The following is a 16,010-nucleotide window of genomic DNA, read 5'->3' as shown; positions in this document are numbered from 1 at the left end:
AAGTGGGAGTAGATAGAGACCGACCTCGTAGGGTTGGTGTGGAGTTATGAGGACGAATGTGTGCCAGGTGGTCGGAGGAGTGCTGGGTCTCTCTTGAAGTACGTTTTGCTCTGTCTGGGACCGAAGCTTTGGGAAGCACTTGTCTTGGTTTCACTCCATACCTTATCATGTCTGTTCTTCTGGTTGTGCAGGTTTTGAAAGTAGAAGTTAGTGTAAGCCATGTGGACAAAATTGGTAGGAAAATTGCTTTAATAAATCTGCCCAGAGGCTAATTAACTCTTCAGACAGACTTTTTAGTAGTTAACCTGAATAGGCAACATTTTTGTTTTTGAAAGTTTGTTTACATCTTAAGTATTCAAATCTGTGTTCATTTTAAAATGAAAGTAAAGATTATGATTGTTACCATTTTTTTCTTTTTTTAAAGATATATAAATATAAGTTTATATTCGAGAAAGGGGAGAGAGTAGGGGGAAGAAATGAGACAGAGGGACTGAGAGTAGAGAGCAGGGAGTGAGAGGGGAAGATGGGGGCGATTTTTTTCATAGAATTTATAACATTGTACTTTTGTGAAAATGAATGGTGCTGAGACCTTTTTGGAAAGTAATGGAATGTAACTGGTTCAGGTAAACGTAAGGACTGTTTTTTTTTTTTTTTTGTAGAGACAGTCTCACTTTATGGCCCTCAGTAGAGTGCCATGGCCTCACACAGCTCACAGCAACCTCCAACTCCTGGGCTTAAGCGATTCTCCTGCCTCAGCCTCCAGAGTAGCTGGGACTACAGGCGCCCGCCACAATGCCCGGCTATTTTTTGCAGTTCAGCCGGGGCTGGGTTTGAACCCTCCACCCTTGGTATATGGGGCCGGTGCCTTACCGACTGAGCCACAGATGCCGCCCCGTAAGGACTGTTTATATGTGGTCATGAAAGGAATGAAAAGTTTCCAGGCATTAGGGGGTAAACGATCATTGAAAACCTTGCTGAATTATTTTAGTAATATTTTGAAGGTTGCTCAATGTTTTAATAGACTTTAATCCATGATTAAACTCCTATTTAATAGCTTCTGTTGAAGAGGGACTGCCTAATGTGGGGATCTGCTTAACTCCAAAACTAGCTAAAGCTTGTGCATACTGAAAAGTGTATCTGTATGGAAGTGTATGGAACGATCAGCTGAACCATTAGTAAAATGGATACTTTGATGGGGTTGGGTGATGAGCTACCTAATCATAGCAGTTTGAATACCTGTAATATATTAATCGTGAAAAATGCCTTAGTGAAACTGAAACAAATTTAGCATGTCTGTTTGACCCGAATTTAAGTTTTAGCTTAGATTTTTCTTTTTTTCCAGCCGTGGAGTTATTTCTCTGATTTAAAATAAAGACTTGGGTTTTTGACCCAAGGGTGTATTGGGAAACACATGTTCCTTTTCCAGTTGTCTCATTCAGTGGACAAAGTTGATGTAATTCCACTGATTGTGGCTTTTCTTTGTTAACTATTGGGCATTATACCTAAAATAAAATGTAACTATCAACTTGGAGTTGTATGATCTCTGAAAAATAATGGTGCTCTCCCAGATAGTCTGTTTTCTCTGGTCACATTTTTCCTATATTGCCTGTTTCTCTTTTCTTTTTTTTTTTTTTTAGAGACAGAGTCTCACTTTGTTGCCTTTGGTAGAGTCCTGTGACATCACAGCTCACAGCAACCTCCAGCTCTTTGGGCTTAGGCGATTCTCTTGCCTCAGCTTCCTGAGTAGCGGGGACTACGGACGCCCGCCACAATGCCCAGCTGTTTTTTTTTTTTTTTTAAGAGATGTCTTGGTGCATTGCCCGAGCTGTTCTTAAACTGGCTTCAAGTGATCCTCCTCCCTTGGCCTGCCAAAGTGCTGGGGTTACAGACTTGACCTACTGTGTCTGGCCCCATAGAGCAGTGGTTCTTAACCTTCCTAACGCCGCGATGTATTTTCATTCTTACCAAGGGGTTATGACCCATAGGTTGAGAACCGCTGCCATAGAATATACTGCGTATTTGGAGAGCAGGGACTCTGCTCTCCAGATGTGCTTAATTTGCTTTATATGTCATTTCCACTGTGTGGTGGCCTTAGGTGTTATATAATATCACTGGACCTCAGTGTGAAGCAAGGATAGTTAGAGTACTGACCTCTTAGGGTTGATAGGGGGTTAGAGGAGTGCTGGGAAGATAGTCAATGTGCAGAAATTTGTTATCTACTAAGGAGAGATTTCTACATTTTCTCTATTCATAATGCCTGATTTTTTCATGACACCCCTTGGCTTAAAGGAATACCTAATAATTCTATTTATTAAGTAGTTGGGTCCTAATAATTTATTAAGTATTATGTCCTAACAGTAGCTGTTTGAAAAAAAAAGAAACCCACCTAAATAGGAAGAAAAAGTGTTTATGTCATTCTTAGATAACCGGGTTAGTAACGTGCTAATGGGACAGCTGTGCCTGTCGGTGTCTCTAACCTGGGAGGTGGATTGTGTGCTGCTGTCCTCTTTGATTTTTTTTTTTTTTTGATGATACTTGTCTTTTATTAGAATGACCTCCCCGTTTTTCGATGATAATGTTGTCATTGGTAGAAATGTAGCTTAATCTACCCTGTATAGCTAAGGCAGTTCTTAGTAATAAAAATAAAGCTGGGGGCATCAGCATACCAGATTTTAGGCTGTATTACAAAGCCATAGTGGTCAAGACTGCATGGTACTGGCACAAAAACAGAGACAGGCATTTGGAATTGAATAGAAAACCAGGAAATGAAACTAACATCTTACAACCACCTATTCTTCAATAAACCAAACAAGAACATACCTTGGGGGAAAGACTCCCTATTCAATAAATGGTGCTGAGAGAACTGGTTATCCACATGTAAAAGACTGAAACTGGACCCACACCTTTCTCCACTCACAAACATTGATTCAAGATGGATAAAGGACTTAAATTTAAGGCATGAAACAATAAAAATCCTCAAAGAAAGCATAGGAAAAACACTGGAAGATAATCAGCCTGGGGAAAGACTTCATGAAGAAGACTGTGGTGGCAATTGCAACAATAACAAAAATAAACAAATGGGACTTAATTAAACTGAAAAGCTTTTGTACAGCTAAGGAGACAACAACCAAAGCAAATAGACAACCTACACAATGGGAAAAGATATTTGCATATTTTGAATCAGACAAAAGCTTGATAACTAGGATCTGTAGAGAACTCAAATCAATCCACATGAAAAAAGCCAACAATCCCATATATCAATGGGCAAGAGACATGAATAGAACTTTCTCTAAAGATGACAGACGAATGGCTAACAAACATATAAAAAAATGCACATCATCCCTATCAATTAGAGAAATGCAAATCAAAACCACTCTGAGATACCATCTAACCCCAGTGAGAATGGCCCACATCACAAAATCTCAAAACTGCAGATGCTGGCGTGGGTGTGGAGAGAAGGGAACACTTTTACACTGCTGGTGGGACTGCAAACTAGTACAGCCTTTCTGGAAGGAAGTATGGAGAAACCTCAAAGCACTCAAGCTAGACCTCCCATTTGATCCTGCAATCCCATTACTGGGCATCTACCCAGAAGGAAAAAAATCCTTTTATCATAAGGACACTTGGACTAGACTGTTTATTGCAGCTCAATTTACAATCGCCAAAATGTGGAAACAGCCTAAATGCCCACCAACCCAGGAATGGATTAACAAGCTGTGGTATATGTATACCATGGAATACTATTCAACCATTAAAAAAATGGAGACTTGGGCAGTGCCTGTGGCTCAGTGAGTAGGGTGCTGGCCCCATATACCATAGGTGGCAGGTTCAAACCTGGCCCTGGCCAAAAACTGCAAATAAAATAAAATAAAGCTTTAAAAAAAAAAAATGGAGACTTTACATCCTTCGTATTAACCTGGATGGAAGTGGAACACATTATTCTTAGTAAAACATCACAAGAATGGAGAAGCATGAATTCTATGTACTCAATTTTGATATGAGGACAATTAATGACAATTAAGGACACGGTGTGGGTGGGGAAGGGGAGAGCAGAGAGAGGGAAGGAGGGAGGGGGTGGGGCCTTGGTGTGTGCCACACCTTTTGGGGGCAAGACAGGATTGCAAGAGAGACTTTACCTAACAAATGCAATCAGTGTAACCTGGTTTCTTATACCCTCAATGAATCCCCAACAATAAAAAAAAAAAAAAAGAAAGAACTGTAGCTTAATCTGATGTTGAAACTGTGAAAACCTCAAGTGAGGTCTGTACATCTTAAACATTGCTGTTTCACTCATAAATTCAAAATATCACTTTGTGCCTCTGTGACTCTGCCATGGTACTCTGGCTACACAGTTTGGGAACCCAGGCCATTACCATTTTTAGATCCAGGGTGGATTTGAACTAATAATTTAGAAGTATTCAGCTCACATGCCTAATATACAAGATGTGTTTCTCAGGAGTTTCTAGTAAAGTAAATTCTGGTTTATGAAAATGAAATTGAAGGGTATGATTTTTTTTTAAAGTGCTGATGGATGTCTGAAATAATCAAGTGTGAGTAGCAGAGCACACGAGGCTGTCTTCCCTGGAAAGGACTGCTGTGCTTTTCTCTGCAGTCTACTATGGAGAGACAAGGAGGCTGAAGTTACTTCTCTTTTCAGTGGAAATGCAATGACTCTTTTCAGTGGAAATGCCTGATTTAGGGAATTTTGGTACTAGAAAACAATTTTGCCAGTTGACGGTCTTTTCCCACGAATTGCATGATTTCGTGTGCGAGTGTGTAGTCACGTTAAGGAGCCTCCGAGGGCTGCCTCTCCTGTGCCTGCGTTCCCGCTCCAGATCTGGTGCCTGGGATTTGGAGTCACAGACCAGGACTGGGGAAGGCCTTGCAGCTGTTGATGTCCCAGACACGCCTGCAAGCCTCCCGTGTCTGTCTCTTCCTCTGCCTTTCCTCCCTCTTTCCTATCTGCTCTTACTATATGTTTATTTTAAATATATTCACAATATTTTTTCTCAGAATATTTGTTTAAAATTAATAATCAATGTGTCAATCTTATTTTAGGACCTTGTATGCAAAATTTAAAAAAATGGAGACATGATGATGGAGCTGACAACAGGTTTAGACCAGGTTGGTTGCACCAGGAACAGTTGTATGTTTGGAATGTTTTCTTTATTTTCTTGTTTCTTTTTGGAGATAGGGTCTTTCTATGTTTCCTAGGCTAGACGCCTGTGGCATCATCACAGCTCACTACAGCCTCAAACTATTGGGCTCAAGTGATCCTTTTGCCTCAGCCTCCTAAGAAGCTGGGACTACAGGTGCATGCCATCACACCTGGCTGGTTTTTCTATTTTTTTCCAGATATGTGGTTTCGCTGGGTTGCTCAGGCCAGTCTTTTTTTTTTTTTTTTGAGACAGAGCCTCAAAGCTGTGGCCCTGGGTAGAGTACCGTGGCATAACAGCTCACAGCAACCTCCAACTCCTGGGCTCAAGCGAGTCTCTTGCCTCCGCCTCCCAAGTAGCTGGGACTACAGGCGCCCACCACAACGCCCGGCTATTTTTTGGTTGCAGCCGTCATTGTTGTTTGGCAGGCCCGGGCTGGATTCGAACCCACCAGCTCAGGTGTATGTGGCTGGCGCCTTCGCCGCTTGAGCCACAGGCGCCGAGCCGACGCCCAGCTATTTTTTTGTTGCAGTTTGGCTGGGGCCGGGTTCAAACCTGCCACCGTTGGTATATGGGGCCAGTGCCCTACCCACTAAGCCACAGGCACCACCCGCTCAGGCCAGTCTTAAATGGCTAGCCTCAAGTTGTCCTCCCATCTCAGCCTCCCAATGTGCTGGGATTATAGATGTGAGCTACTGTGGTCTCAGTTTTTCTTATTTTTAACTGAGATCAGTTAGCATTTAGAAGTCTGCATGAATTTCAGAATTGAAATTTTAGGTAGTGCCTTGGAAGTGACAACAGCTCGTTTGAGTAATAATATTAACTAAATCTATAGCACAGCATTTATGGGCACTTTAAGTTTACCTGGACCTGAGGGTGAACTTCTAACATCAAGGTTAATGATGAAAAGGACCATCAGAAGTTATTTGAAGTTGTAAAGCTGAGGGCCAGTTTTGCTGACCACGATGGGTCATTACTATTTAGTAGCACATCTCGGGCCAGAATCAAAATGTCTGATTCCTCCTCTCTCCCTCTGCTCTACTAAGTTCTTAGGGAGTCAGACACCATCTGCTCACAAGGAGGGGGGAGGTTTGTCCCTAAATTTATCTTTCAGAGAAAGACTTTACTGTAGAGTTAAATAAAATAAAGATGTCACTTTCCTGTACTTCAGCATTCTAAGAACTAAGCAACACACTATAAATTTTTAGTGTAATCTTACTCATTCCAAAATTAAATTCATATTCTGAGAACACAGCACCCAGCACTGTCATTACTTCTACAGTAGGATACCCTGACCTTTGGGGTTTCTGGGTTTAGTGTAGAATATGAAGGAAATGGGTCATGTTCATCAGTCCAAAAGCAACTACTGTGCCCTGGCAGGCAGTGTTGTGGGGGCTTGGTCACATCAGAGGGCAAAGATTCCAGCCCTCTTTGTGCTTACCTTGTCTAGGGGAGGTAGGTGATATACATAAATAATAAATTATATATGTTAGGTGATAAGTGGTATGGAAAAAAGAAAGAGAAGGATAAAGGAAATGGGAAAATTGTAACCCTTCAGATTTTTTATTATGGAAACTTACAATATGTGCAAATAAACCTTACAGTCTTTCACCCAACTTTAACATTTGGGTGAATGGCCCAGTCTTATTTCTCTATATCCTCATTCTTCCAGTTTTGTATTATTTGGAATCAAATGTCAGACATTCTTTAATTTATCCATGAATATTTATTATGGACTGAATGTGTCCCTTTCAAAATCATATGTTCAAGCCCTAACTTGTAACATGGTGTTATTAGAAGATACCGCTTTGGGGAAGTAATTTTGGGCAGATTAGGTCAGAAGGGTGGGGCCCTCATAATGGCATTAGTGGTTTTATGGGAAGAGAGAAAGGATCCCATCTTTGTATCAAGGAAAGGCCGTATGAGGTAATAGCAAGAAGGTGGCCACCTGCAATTCAGAAAGCAGGCCCTCCCCAGAAATGGAATCTGGGCATCTCAGCCTCCAAGGCTCTGGGAAAATAAACTTCTGTTGTTTAAGCCACCCAGTCTATTGTCTTTTTTAAAATCACACCATGGCTGGGTGCCCATAGGTCAGTGGTTAGGGTGCCAGCCACATGCACCAGGGCTGGTGGGTTCAAACCCGGCCCGGGCCTGCTAAAAAAAAAAAAAAAATAGCTGGGTGTTGTGGCAGGTGCCTGTCGTCCCAGCTACTCAGGAGGCTGAGGCAAGAGAATCACTTGAGCCCAAGAGTTGGAGGTTGCTGTGAGTTGGGAGGCTACGGCACTCTACCAAGGATGACACAGTGAGATTCTGTCTCCAAAAAAAAAAATAAAAAAATAAATAAATAAAATCACATCTAGAGCTATTTCTTAGTATCAAGTATTTCGGTGTATAGATTTCTTACATGTCTTAAATGTTTTTTCTGAAAAAAAAGCAATTTGAACTAGTATAAAGTTTTTAGATTAAGTTGTGTGTGTCTCTCTTAAAATCTTCAATTCCCTTGCATCTTCCTTTTCTTTTTGTAATTTATTGACAAACCCAGCTTGTGTGTCCTGAAGAGGTGTCACTGTCTAGACTTGGTAATTAGAGCTGGAGAGTTGGATTTATTTTATTTTTGCGATACTGTTTCACTGGTGGTGGGTGCTCTTTCATCAGTAGACGCATAATGTCTGTCTGTCTGTCTCTTGTAATGTTAGCAGCCACTTATTTTTATATCATTAATTCCCTAATGCTTGAAAAATGTGATATTCTCATTTTGCCATTTCTTTTTCATTTATTAGCTGAAATACTCCTGTGAGGAGTGTGCGTGTCTATACATATATACACTCGTGTACAAATGTACATTTATAACAAGTGGTCATCTGGTTGTATAGTGAGGCATTACACGGTTGACTCTTTCCCTTTACCTTACTGGTTTTGAAGTGAGTTAGTTCACCGGTATCCTTTGGTGGGTGATCAATTAGCTTTTTCAAATGTATCTTTACTTAATGATCATGGTGATATGTTTCAACCTGTTGAAGCTGTTGCCTCACTGATGTGCAGATGGTTCCATCTTTGGCCGAAGAGTTCCCCTTTCAGGTTGGCTTCTGAGATAATCTTTGTTAGATTCTTCGCTGTCTGGCATGATGCTCTGGGCTCCTTTTATGTCTCCTGCTCTGGTCTGTAGTCAGCCTTTTGTCCAAGGAGCCCTGACTCTTTTCAGTGAACAGCGGTCTTCAAAGACTGTAGACTGTAGCTGTTACTTCTAGTTACTGCTGGGCATTTTCAGTGGACAGAGCTGGGAGCTGGGCATCCCAGTTCTCATGGGTGCTTGGGGATGATAGTTCAGGGTTCTCTAGATTGTGCTGTATCAGAGTCACCTGGAGGGTTGGAACCCACCCTCGAGTTTCTGAACAAGCATATTTGGATGGGTTGTGAAACTAAGCACGTCTAACCAGGTGCCCAGGTGATGCTGATGCTGCCAGGTCCCCGGGACCCAGGAGTACAGCGTCCCATGCTTGCTTACCACACGTAGTCTCTGAATAACACTGTTAACTCTACCTGCAGCAGCAGGACTAGAGAACGCACAGATTTAAACTTTTTTTTCAGCAGTATTTTTGTGGTATTTGGGTGTATCCCACTAGGAGGGAACAGTCAAGTTACCGTCGTCTTATTTTTATTTATTTATTAATTTTTTTTAGTTTTTGGGCGGGGCTGGGTTTGAACCCACCACCTCTGGCATATGGGGCTGACGCCCTACCCCTTTGAGCCACAGGCGCCACCCGTTACCGTCATTTTAAAGTCATTTGTCACAGTTCCTTTCCTTGAGGTTACACCGCAGATCCATGGTATGTATACATTTAAGTCCTTTTGTTTTATTTTTCCTGATATTTTTATGGAAAACCTTTTTAAAATTTAATTTTGTTTAATAATTATATAAAATTTACTTCCAAAATCAAATTTACAAAATGAGGTATATTTAAAGAAATCTAGCATTATGTTCTTTCTGTCCTCTCCTTCCTAATCCCTCCTTTTCCTAAGTATTCTGTTACAAATTTTTGTGGTTTATTCCTCCATATAGAAAGAATAAGTCGAAATGTATTTGTGTTTTTCTTTCTTAGATGAGAGATTGCCAACGGCATACTTTTCTTTTTTCCCCACCTTGCTCTTTTCCTCTCAGTGTAGCTTGGACGACACTTCACTTTACAATGTATTGAGATCTTTTTGTCACCCCAGGTAAAGTACAGTGGTGTCATGGCTCACTGCAACCTCAAACTCCTTGGCTCAAGTAATCCTCCTGCCTTAGCCTCCCAGGTAGCTGGGACTACACCCACACCCAGTTAATTTTTCTGTTTTTAGTAGAGACAGGGTCTTCATTTTGCTCAGGCTAGTTTTGAACTCCTGAGCTCAGTGATCCTCCTGCCTCAGCCTCTCGGAGGACCACAATTACAGTTGTTGGTGTATTCTGCTAATTCCCCAGTGGTGGAATTTGCATTGTTTTCCTCTTCTGCTGTTTCCAGTAGTCCTGTAGGGAATACTCTTGTCTTTTAACCTTGCTTATCTGTTGGGAGGCTGCTGGAGCTGTGCTAGTTGTTTGCTAGTTGTTGCTAAATTCCCCTCCTTAATGGTTGTGTTAGTGATGCTTGAGCAAAGGCTTGAAGTAGGTAAAGGAGAAATCTGGGGAAAGAGCAGTCTGAGAATTCTTATGTCCAAAACCACAAAGCAAGGTCATGTCAGGAGCAGGCAGCGTCTTCATTTATTTATTGAGTGACAGGGTCTTACTCTGTCATACATGTTGGAGTGTAGTGGCACCATAATAGTTTACTGTAGTTTCGACCTCCTGAGCTAGAGTGGACCTCCAGCCTCAACCTCCCGAGTAGCTGGAACTACAGGTATACGCCACTACGCCTGGCTTTCTCTTTAACTTGTAAATAGAGTACTATGATTCATACTGCTATAATTATCCTGTATTTTCTTTATGTAAAAATATATATAAACTGTTAAAGGCTGATTCTTCAGTATTTTATTTTGCTATAGTTATCCAATCTTTTTTTTTTTTTTTTTTCTTTTTTTTTTATTGTTGGGGATTCATTGAGGGTACAATAAGCCAGTTACACTGATTGCAATTGTTAGGTAAAGTCCCTCTTGCAATCATGTCTTGCCCCCATAAAGTGTGACACACACTAAAGTTATCCAATCTTTTTCTTTTTAAACTCTTCATTAAGTCTGGTCTCTGAGGACTAAAGGTGATTTGTCTCCTTGGTTAGAAGAGTTCATTCAGACTTCTGAACATCCATGGCATGCACGGTCCATTGTCTTTTTTTTTTTTTTTTTTTTTGGTTTTTTGGCCGAGGCTGGGTTTGAACCCACCACCTCTGGCATATGGGACCGGCGCCCTAGTCCTTGAGCCACAGGCGCCGCCCGGTCCTTGTCTTTTAAGTTAAAACAGGAAGAGATTTGGGGACATTCTATCTTGTGACTAGTCTGTGTGTGTTGGTAAACTTCCACGGTACAAAACTTGGTGAACACTACTGTGCTGGTTTTCTTTGTGTTACACCTCCTGGGGGTATTAATTGTTATAGATTGGCTGCTGGGAGAGAGAGGAGTAGAGGGAGAGGAAGCACGTGCTTGTGGGTGAGGATTTAGATGAGGCTGGAGGAAGAAGGTAGAGGGGATGGGCATGTGGTGTTAGAGCCAGTGATGAAATGGCAGGGCTTACTGGGTTGGGATCTAAAATCAAGGTCATTTGACAAACCTGACGCAGGAGATCAGTGGCAGCTGACAACAAGTGAAGGTAAGGAAGTCCACTGTAGGAGTGACTTCCTTGAACTTGGTTTTAAACTTCTTCAAACTTTGAGGTTCAGGACTATGAGAGTGTCATTTGCTTCACTTCACAAATATGTGCCTTCCAATAAAGGGAGGCCAGTGTTTGTTCATAGAAATGGGGATCAGTTGCCTCGTCATGACAGCGGGGCAGACTCAACCTTGTTTTCTGCTTATAGAACCTGGGCACTGTCTGGATCCTTTTTTGTGCTTTTTCATTGACCTACCCTCCCTGCCCCTGCCCCTGGACAGATGGCCTGGGAGCCCCAGTGGGGAGGGTTTCCACGTCCATGGTTATGCATTTGATGTTAGTTTTCCCCATGAAAGAGTTCCCATTTGAAGCATTAATTTTCAGTAATGCATTGATGTTACACTTGAATTATAGCAAATCTACTTTATGCATTATTGAACAGGCTGAGATGATTTCCCAGTTGCAATCTTGGATGTTGTCATTGTCCATTCAAAAGTTTTTTTTTTTTGTTTTTTGAGACAGAGTCTCACTTTGTCACCCTGAGTAGAGTCCATGATGTCATAGCTCACAGCAACCTCAAACTCTTGAGCTCAAGCGATCATCTTGCTTCAGTCTCCCAAGTAGGTGGGACTACAGGCACCTGCCACAACACCTGACTCTTTTTAGAGTCAGGATCTTGCTCTGGCTCAGGGTGGTCTTGAGCTTCTGAGCTCAAGCAATCCACCTGCCTGGGCCTCCATGAGAGCTGGGATTACAGGTGTGAGCCACCTCACCCAGTGGATTTGAGTCTTTTGAAAGTCTGTTTCACCAAAAGTGGTTCAACAGAAATTAGTGTCGTCTATGGGCAACCTTAGACAGGGGCTGAAAGACAGTGCTATCTGCATCTGCAGCACATTGTTTGCAGACATGTGTGAACTGGCTAATGGTGGATTGCACCTTTCCTTTTTTTTTTTTTTTTTTTTTACAGTTTTTGGCTGGGGCTGGGTTTGAACCCGCCACCTCCGGCATATGGGGCTGGCGCCCTACCCCTTTGAGCCACAGTGCCACCCAAGGATTGCACCTTTCTTTTTGTTAATAGTATGCTCAAAGAATAGCTATTTCTGCTAAGTTTTCTACAAAGCAAATCTTAATTTATATATTTTCTTTTGACTTTTTGTTCAAAAATAGAATCATCGACTCTTGCTTGGAGGGGCCTTAAAGGGAGGTCGTCTCTAGTCACTGCTGTGCAGTCTCTCTACAGCCTTATAAAGTCTCTCTAGAGTCCCAGTCTCAAGCTCATCCAGGGCCTGGTTGAGAGCCTCTGAGGTGTGAGCCCCTTACTGTAGCCCCAACCCCATGCAGGTTCTCTCTTAATCAGAGCTAAGATCTGTCCTCGGTCCTTTCTATGAGTTAGTGCCCTGGGGCCTGTGAAACCCTGCAGAATAAATCCAACCTTTTGAAAACAAGACTTAGCCCATTGGCTAAAGACAGCCACTTTGTTAGTAGGCTGAAATACTCCAGATGCCTTCAACAATTTAAGATAAAGTGAGAGATACATTTTATTAGAAAAGTTGCTATTTCTTTTTACTAAGATTATACTATGGAGTTTAAAGAAAGATTATGCTGTGTAAGAGAATCAACAAATATCTAGAATCTTTATGTAAGGTTTTTTACCCAACCTAAATCTCCAAATAAAAATACTGATGTTGAAAACATGTGGTACTTAGGAAAGCTTTATACCATCTATAAATTAAACATCTTATTTTTCTTTGCTACTCGCTCACGGTTGTAGTTTCCTGATTCTTTTATACTATCCACATTCATGCGTTTTAAGAATTGGTACAATGAAAAGCAAATGACAGAAATGTTCACTCTATCTGCAGAAGGTATTCTGAAACCTGTATTTTCAGCCAATCAGTGTCTGTATGATGGCCTCGGAGTAAGAGTAAACTTGATCAAAATGAGAAATTCAGAAGCAGCACAGAGCAGTGGCAAAGTACTGAGTCCAAAGCCTGGCCACCTGGTTTTGTGTCCCAGCTTTGGTGCTTGACCTCAGGCCATTTAGGTGTTGCTCGGTGCCTTGATTTCCCCATGTAGATTCAGTTTGTGTGAAGTGCTTAAGGCATGGCAGCTCCACGGTTCTGTCTGCATAGGGGCCGTAAACAGGGCCTTTCTCCTGACTTCTGCCAGCTTCTTGCCTGCTCTCACCCTGGGTGATGGTGTTAGGAGGGCATGGAGTCAGAGCTCCCGTGAAAGAGATTAGTGTCTTTATACAAGAGGGTCCAGAGAGCTCCCTGACCCTTCTCACCATTGAGGGCACAGTAAGAACAGGACACTAAATCTGCTGATACAGCCTCCACTAGTCTATGGTGTTATTGCAGCCTTGACTGTCACCAGAATGTTGAGTTTGTTGAAATTTACCTATTATACCAAATCACTGAATCATTTAAAGTTGTTTTAACCCCCCCCATGTTTAATTAGTTCATATCTGCTTTGAACACAAAATATTTTAAATTACACAATTAGTACATGAATGTGAGTTTGGGAAAAAATCCAGGGAATGCATTTCAGGAAATAGTGAAGGTCTTTGTCGGTCATCTGACTGCATGTTACAAAAAACTCAATGAATTACATCTGGCATTGATAGTCAGAAAACTGATTGCTTCATGTAGACCCTAAAGCTCTGCTTCTTGTCAGGGATTCTCTGAGCTGGGCTTTTCTTGACCTGGGGCTTGTCCAGCGGTTGGGGCAGGGCAACACCGTGAGTGTCCACATCTGTCTATGAATGCCACCACTGCACCGTTCCTGCACTACCCTTCCCATTTGTGGGCTCAGGCCTGCTCCTCAGCCAGAGTGACCCCAGACACACCCCTGCAGCTGCCTGGGGTATAGTGAGCACGGGGGCTGCCTGTGCTCCCTGACTCTCACACCCTCAGTCTCCATGTCTCCCCTGGTTAGCAAGGGGCCCTGGTGGTGTGCAGGGGTTTATAGTAACAGGATTGTTCTTGGAATTATTCTTCTAATTTTGAAAGTTTCTCCTTCCTCACACAAAAGAGTCGTTGAAATAATTGGTCAGAGCTGACTTTTTTAATAAATACCTATTTTTTGAACATGGTTCTGTGAACACAGGCACATTAATCTTAAGTCTCGTTTTTGCTTTTAGTAGCTATTCTATAAACAACTGAAATCTTTACCGGTTTTGCTTAAGCCTCTGTTGCCCACGGGGTTAAAATGAAAAAGTCAGCCTAGTAGCTGCTCTATAGACCTCAAAGTTCCAATGACTTTCCTACTTAGTGGTTGAGTTATTTTGGGAAACTACAGAGTTATATTGTTAATTTAATTACCTATCACTTGAGCTTAGATGGAATTCTTCTGGGGTTTTACACTTAAGCTCTGCCCCCTCTTTCATGTGTTGGTTCTCTGTGCCCCATTTTCAAAGGCACCTCTGATTTTCATAATACTTGATGTGAAGATTTAAGAATATTCTAATTAATAATAGCTGTGTAATTAATAGACATACTCTTATCTGACAATGTGAATGTTACTTTCTTTGCATTATTATTATTGCTTAATATTTCGATGTAGCAGTTGTCTAATTTCTTTTCTGAATGTATTTATTGTCGTTTGTTCTTTCCGAGGTTTTTGTTTCTAGTCCTCATCTTAAACATTGTTAATGTTATTAAATTTTAAGCCTTTTTAATTCTGTGAAGGCAAAAGTGGAAACCTAATAAACTCATGTATATGTAAAAAAAATAATAGCTGTGTATTTTGAGAAAATTATGGTGATTTCCCTTCACATTCTTAATCACTCAATGTAGAGCTTAAGTGGGTTACAAGAATTTGGCCTTCAAAGTAAATTAGGATTACTGTCTTAGTCTACTAGGGCTGCCGTAACAAAATACCACAGACTGGGTGGCCTAGCAGATATTTGTTGACTCATGGTCCAAGATTAAAGTATTGGTAAGTTTAGTTTCTTCTGGGTCCTTCCTCCTTGGCTTATCATCTCTCTCTGTCTTTATGTGACTTTTATTCATCCCTGATGGCTGTGTTTAAAGTTTCTCTTCTTACGAGGACATCATCAGATTGGAGTAGGGCCCTCCCTAATGGCCTTGTTTTAACTTCATTACTTTATCAACTTTAGGGACCTAATCTTCCAATACTGTTGTATTCTGAGAATGGGAGTTAGGACTGGAGAGTGGGGGACACAATTCAGCTCATAATAGGGACTGTCAACTGGGTACAGGTTAAATCCTCAGTCACATCAGATGACGTCTTTGATCTTGGCAGATGTGCTGAGTGGTCTGTCATCTTTTTTTTGTTTTTTTTTTGTGGTTTTTGGCCGGGGCTGGGTTTGAACCTGCCACCTCCGGCATATGGGACCAGCGCCCCACTCCTTGAGCCACAGGCGCCGCCCTGTCTGTCATCTTTCAAATGAACACAGATTCAGTGCAGGATGGATGTAGGAAAAATTGTTACTTTATAGTCTGAAGGTACAGCAGCTTTCCTGGAGGGGTGTGTGAGGCCTTCCATCCTTTGCTGTGAACATGTGTTACTTGCTCACTTATGAGAAACTTGATTGCAAGGATTGTGTGTGTGTGTGTGTGCGTTTGTTTGCGTGCGTGCATGGTTTTACGTAGAAAATCAAGTGAAAGGAAAAAGCTTCCATTTAGTTGACTTACTTTCCACTTAGCAAAGAGCAATGATTTTTATATATTAATCTTGGAACCTTTTAATGAGACAAAAGAGGCAAAGGCAAGAAACCTGAAGCTGGCCAGGTGCAGTGGCTCACACCTGTAATCCCAGCACTTGGGGAGGCCAAGGCAGGAGGATCACTTGAGCTCAGGAGTTTAAGACCTGCCTGAGCAAAAGCAAGATCCCACCTCTGCTAAAAATGAGAAAAAACAGCTGGGCATTGTGGTGGGCATCGTTAGTCCCAGCTACTTAGGAGGCTGAGGCAGGAGGATTACTTGAGGCCAGGAATTTGAGATTGCTGTGAGGTAGGTGAGGCCACAGCACTCTGAGGTGACAGAGTGAGACTCTGTCTCTCAAAAAAAAACCTGAATCTAACTGAGGATTTTTAAATTTTATTTTAAAATTTTATT

At 41.7% G+C, this 16,010-nt stretch overlaps 1 protein-coding gene across 3 annotated transcripts in view; it reads left to right on the top strand.

Annotated features, from left to right (window-relative positions):
* Window positions 1-16,010, top strand: part of TRAPPC10 (trafficking protein particle complex subunit 10) — a 96,779-nt gene that overhangs the window by 3,408 nt on the left and 77,361 nt on the right. The window contains exon 1 of one of the 3 annotated variants that reach the window (XM_053565690.1): window positions 5,106-5,124. The exons of the other annotated variants lie outside the window; for them this stretch is intronic. The gene's annotated coding sequence lies outside the window, so the exon portion shown is untranslated. Of the gene's footprint in view, window positions 1-5,105; window positions 5,125-16,010 lie in introns of those variants that run through there. 3 annotated transcript variants of the gene reach the window in all.

This window comes from Nycticebus coucang, chromosome 16, assembly GCF_027406575.1.
Source record: "Nycticebus coucang isolate mNycCou1 chromosome 16, mNycCou1.pri, whole genome shotgun sequence".
NCBI lineage: Eukaryota > Metazoa > Chordata > Mammalia > Primates > Lorisidae > Nycticebus > Nycticebus coucang.
The sequence above is the reverse complement of the archived record's forward strand: the minus strand, read 5'-3'. Positions and strand labels throughout refer to the sequence as shown.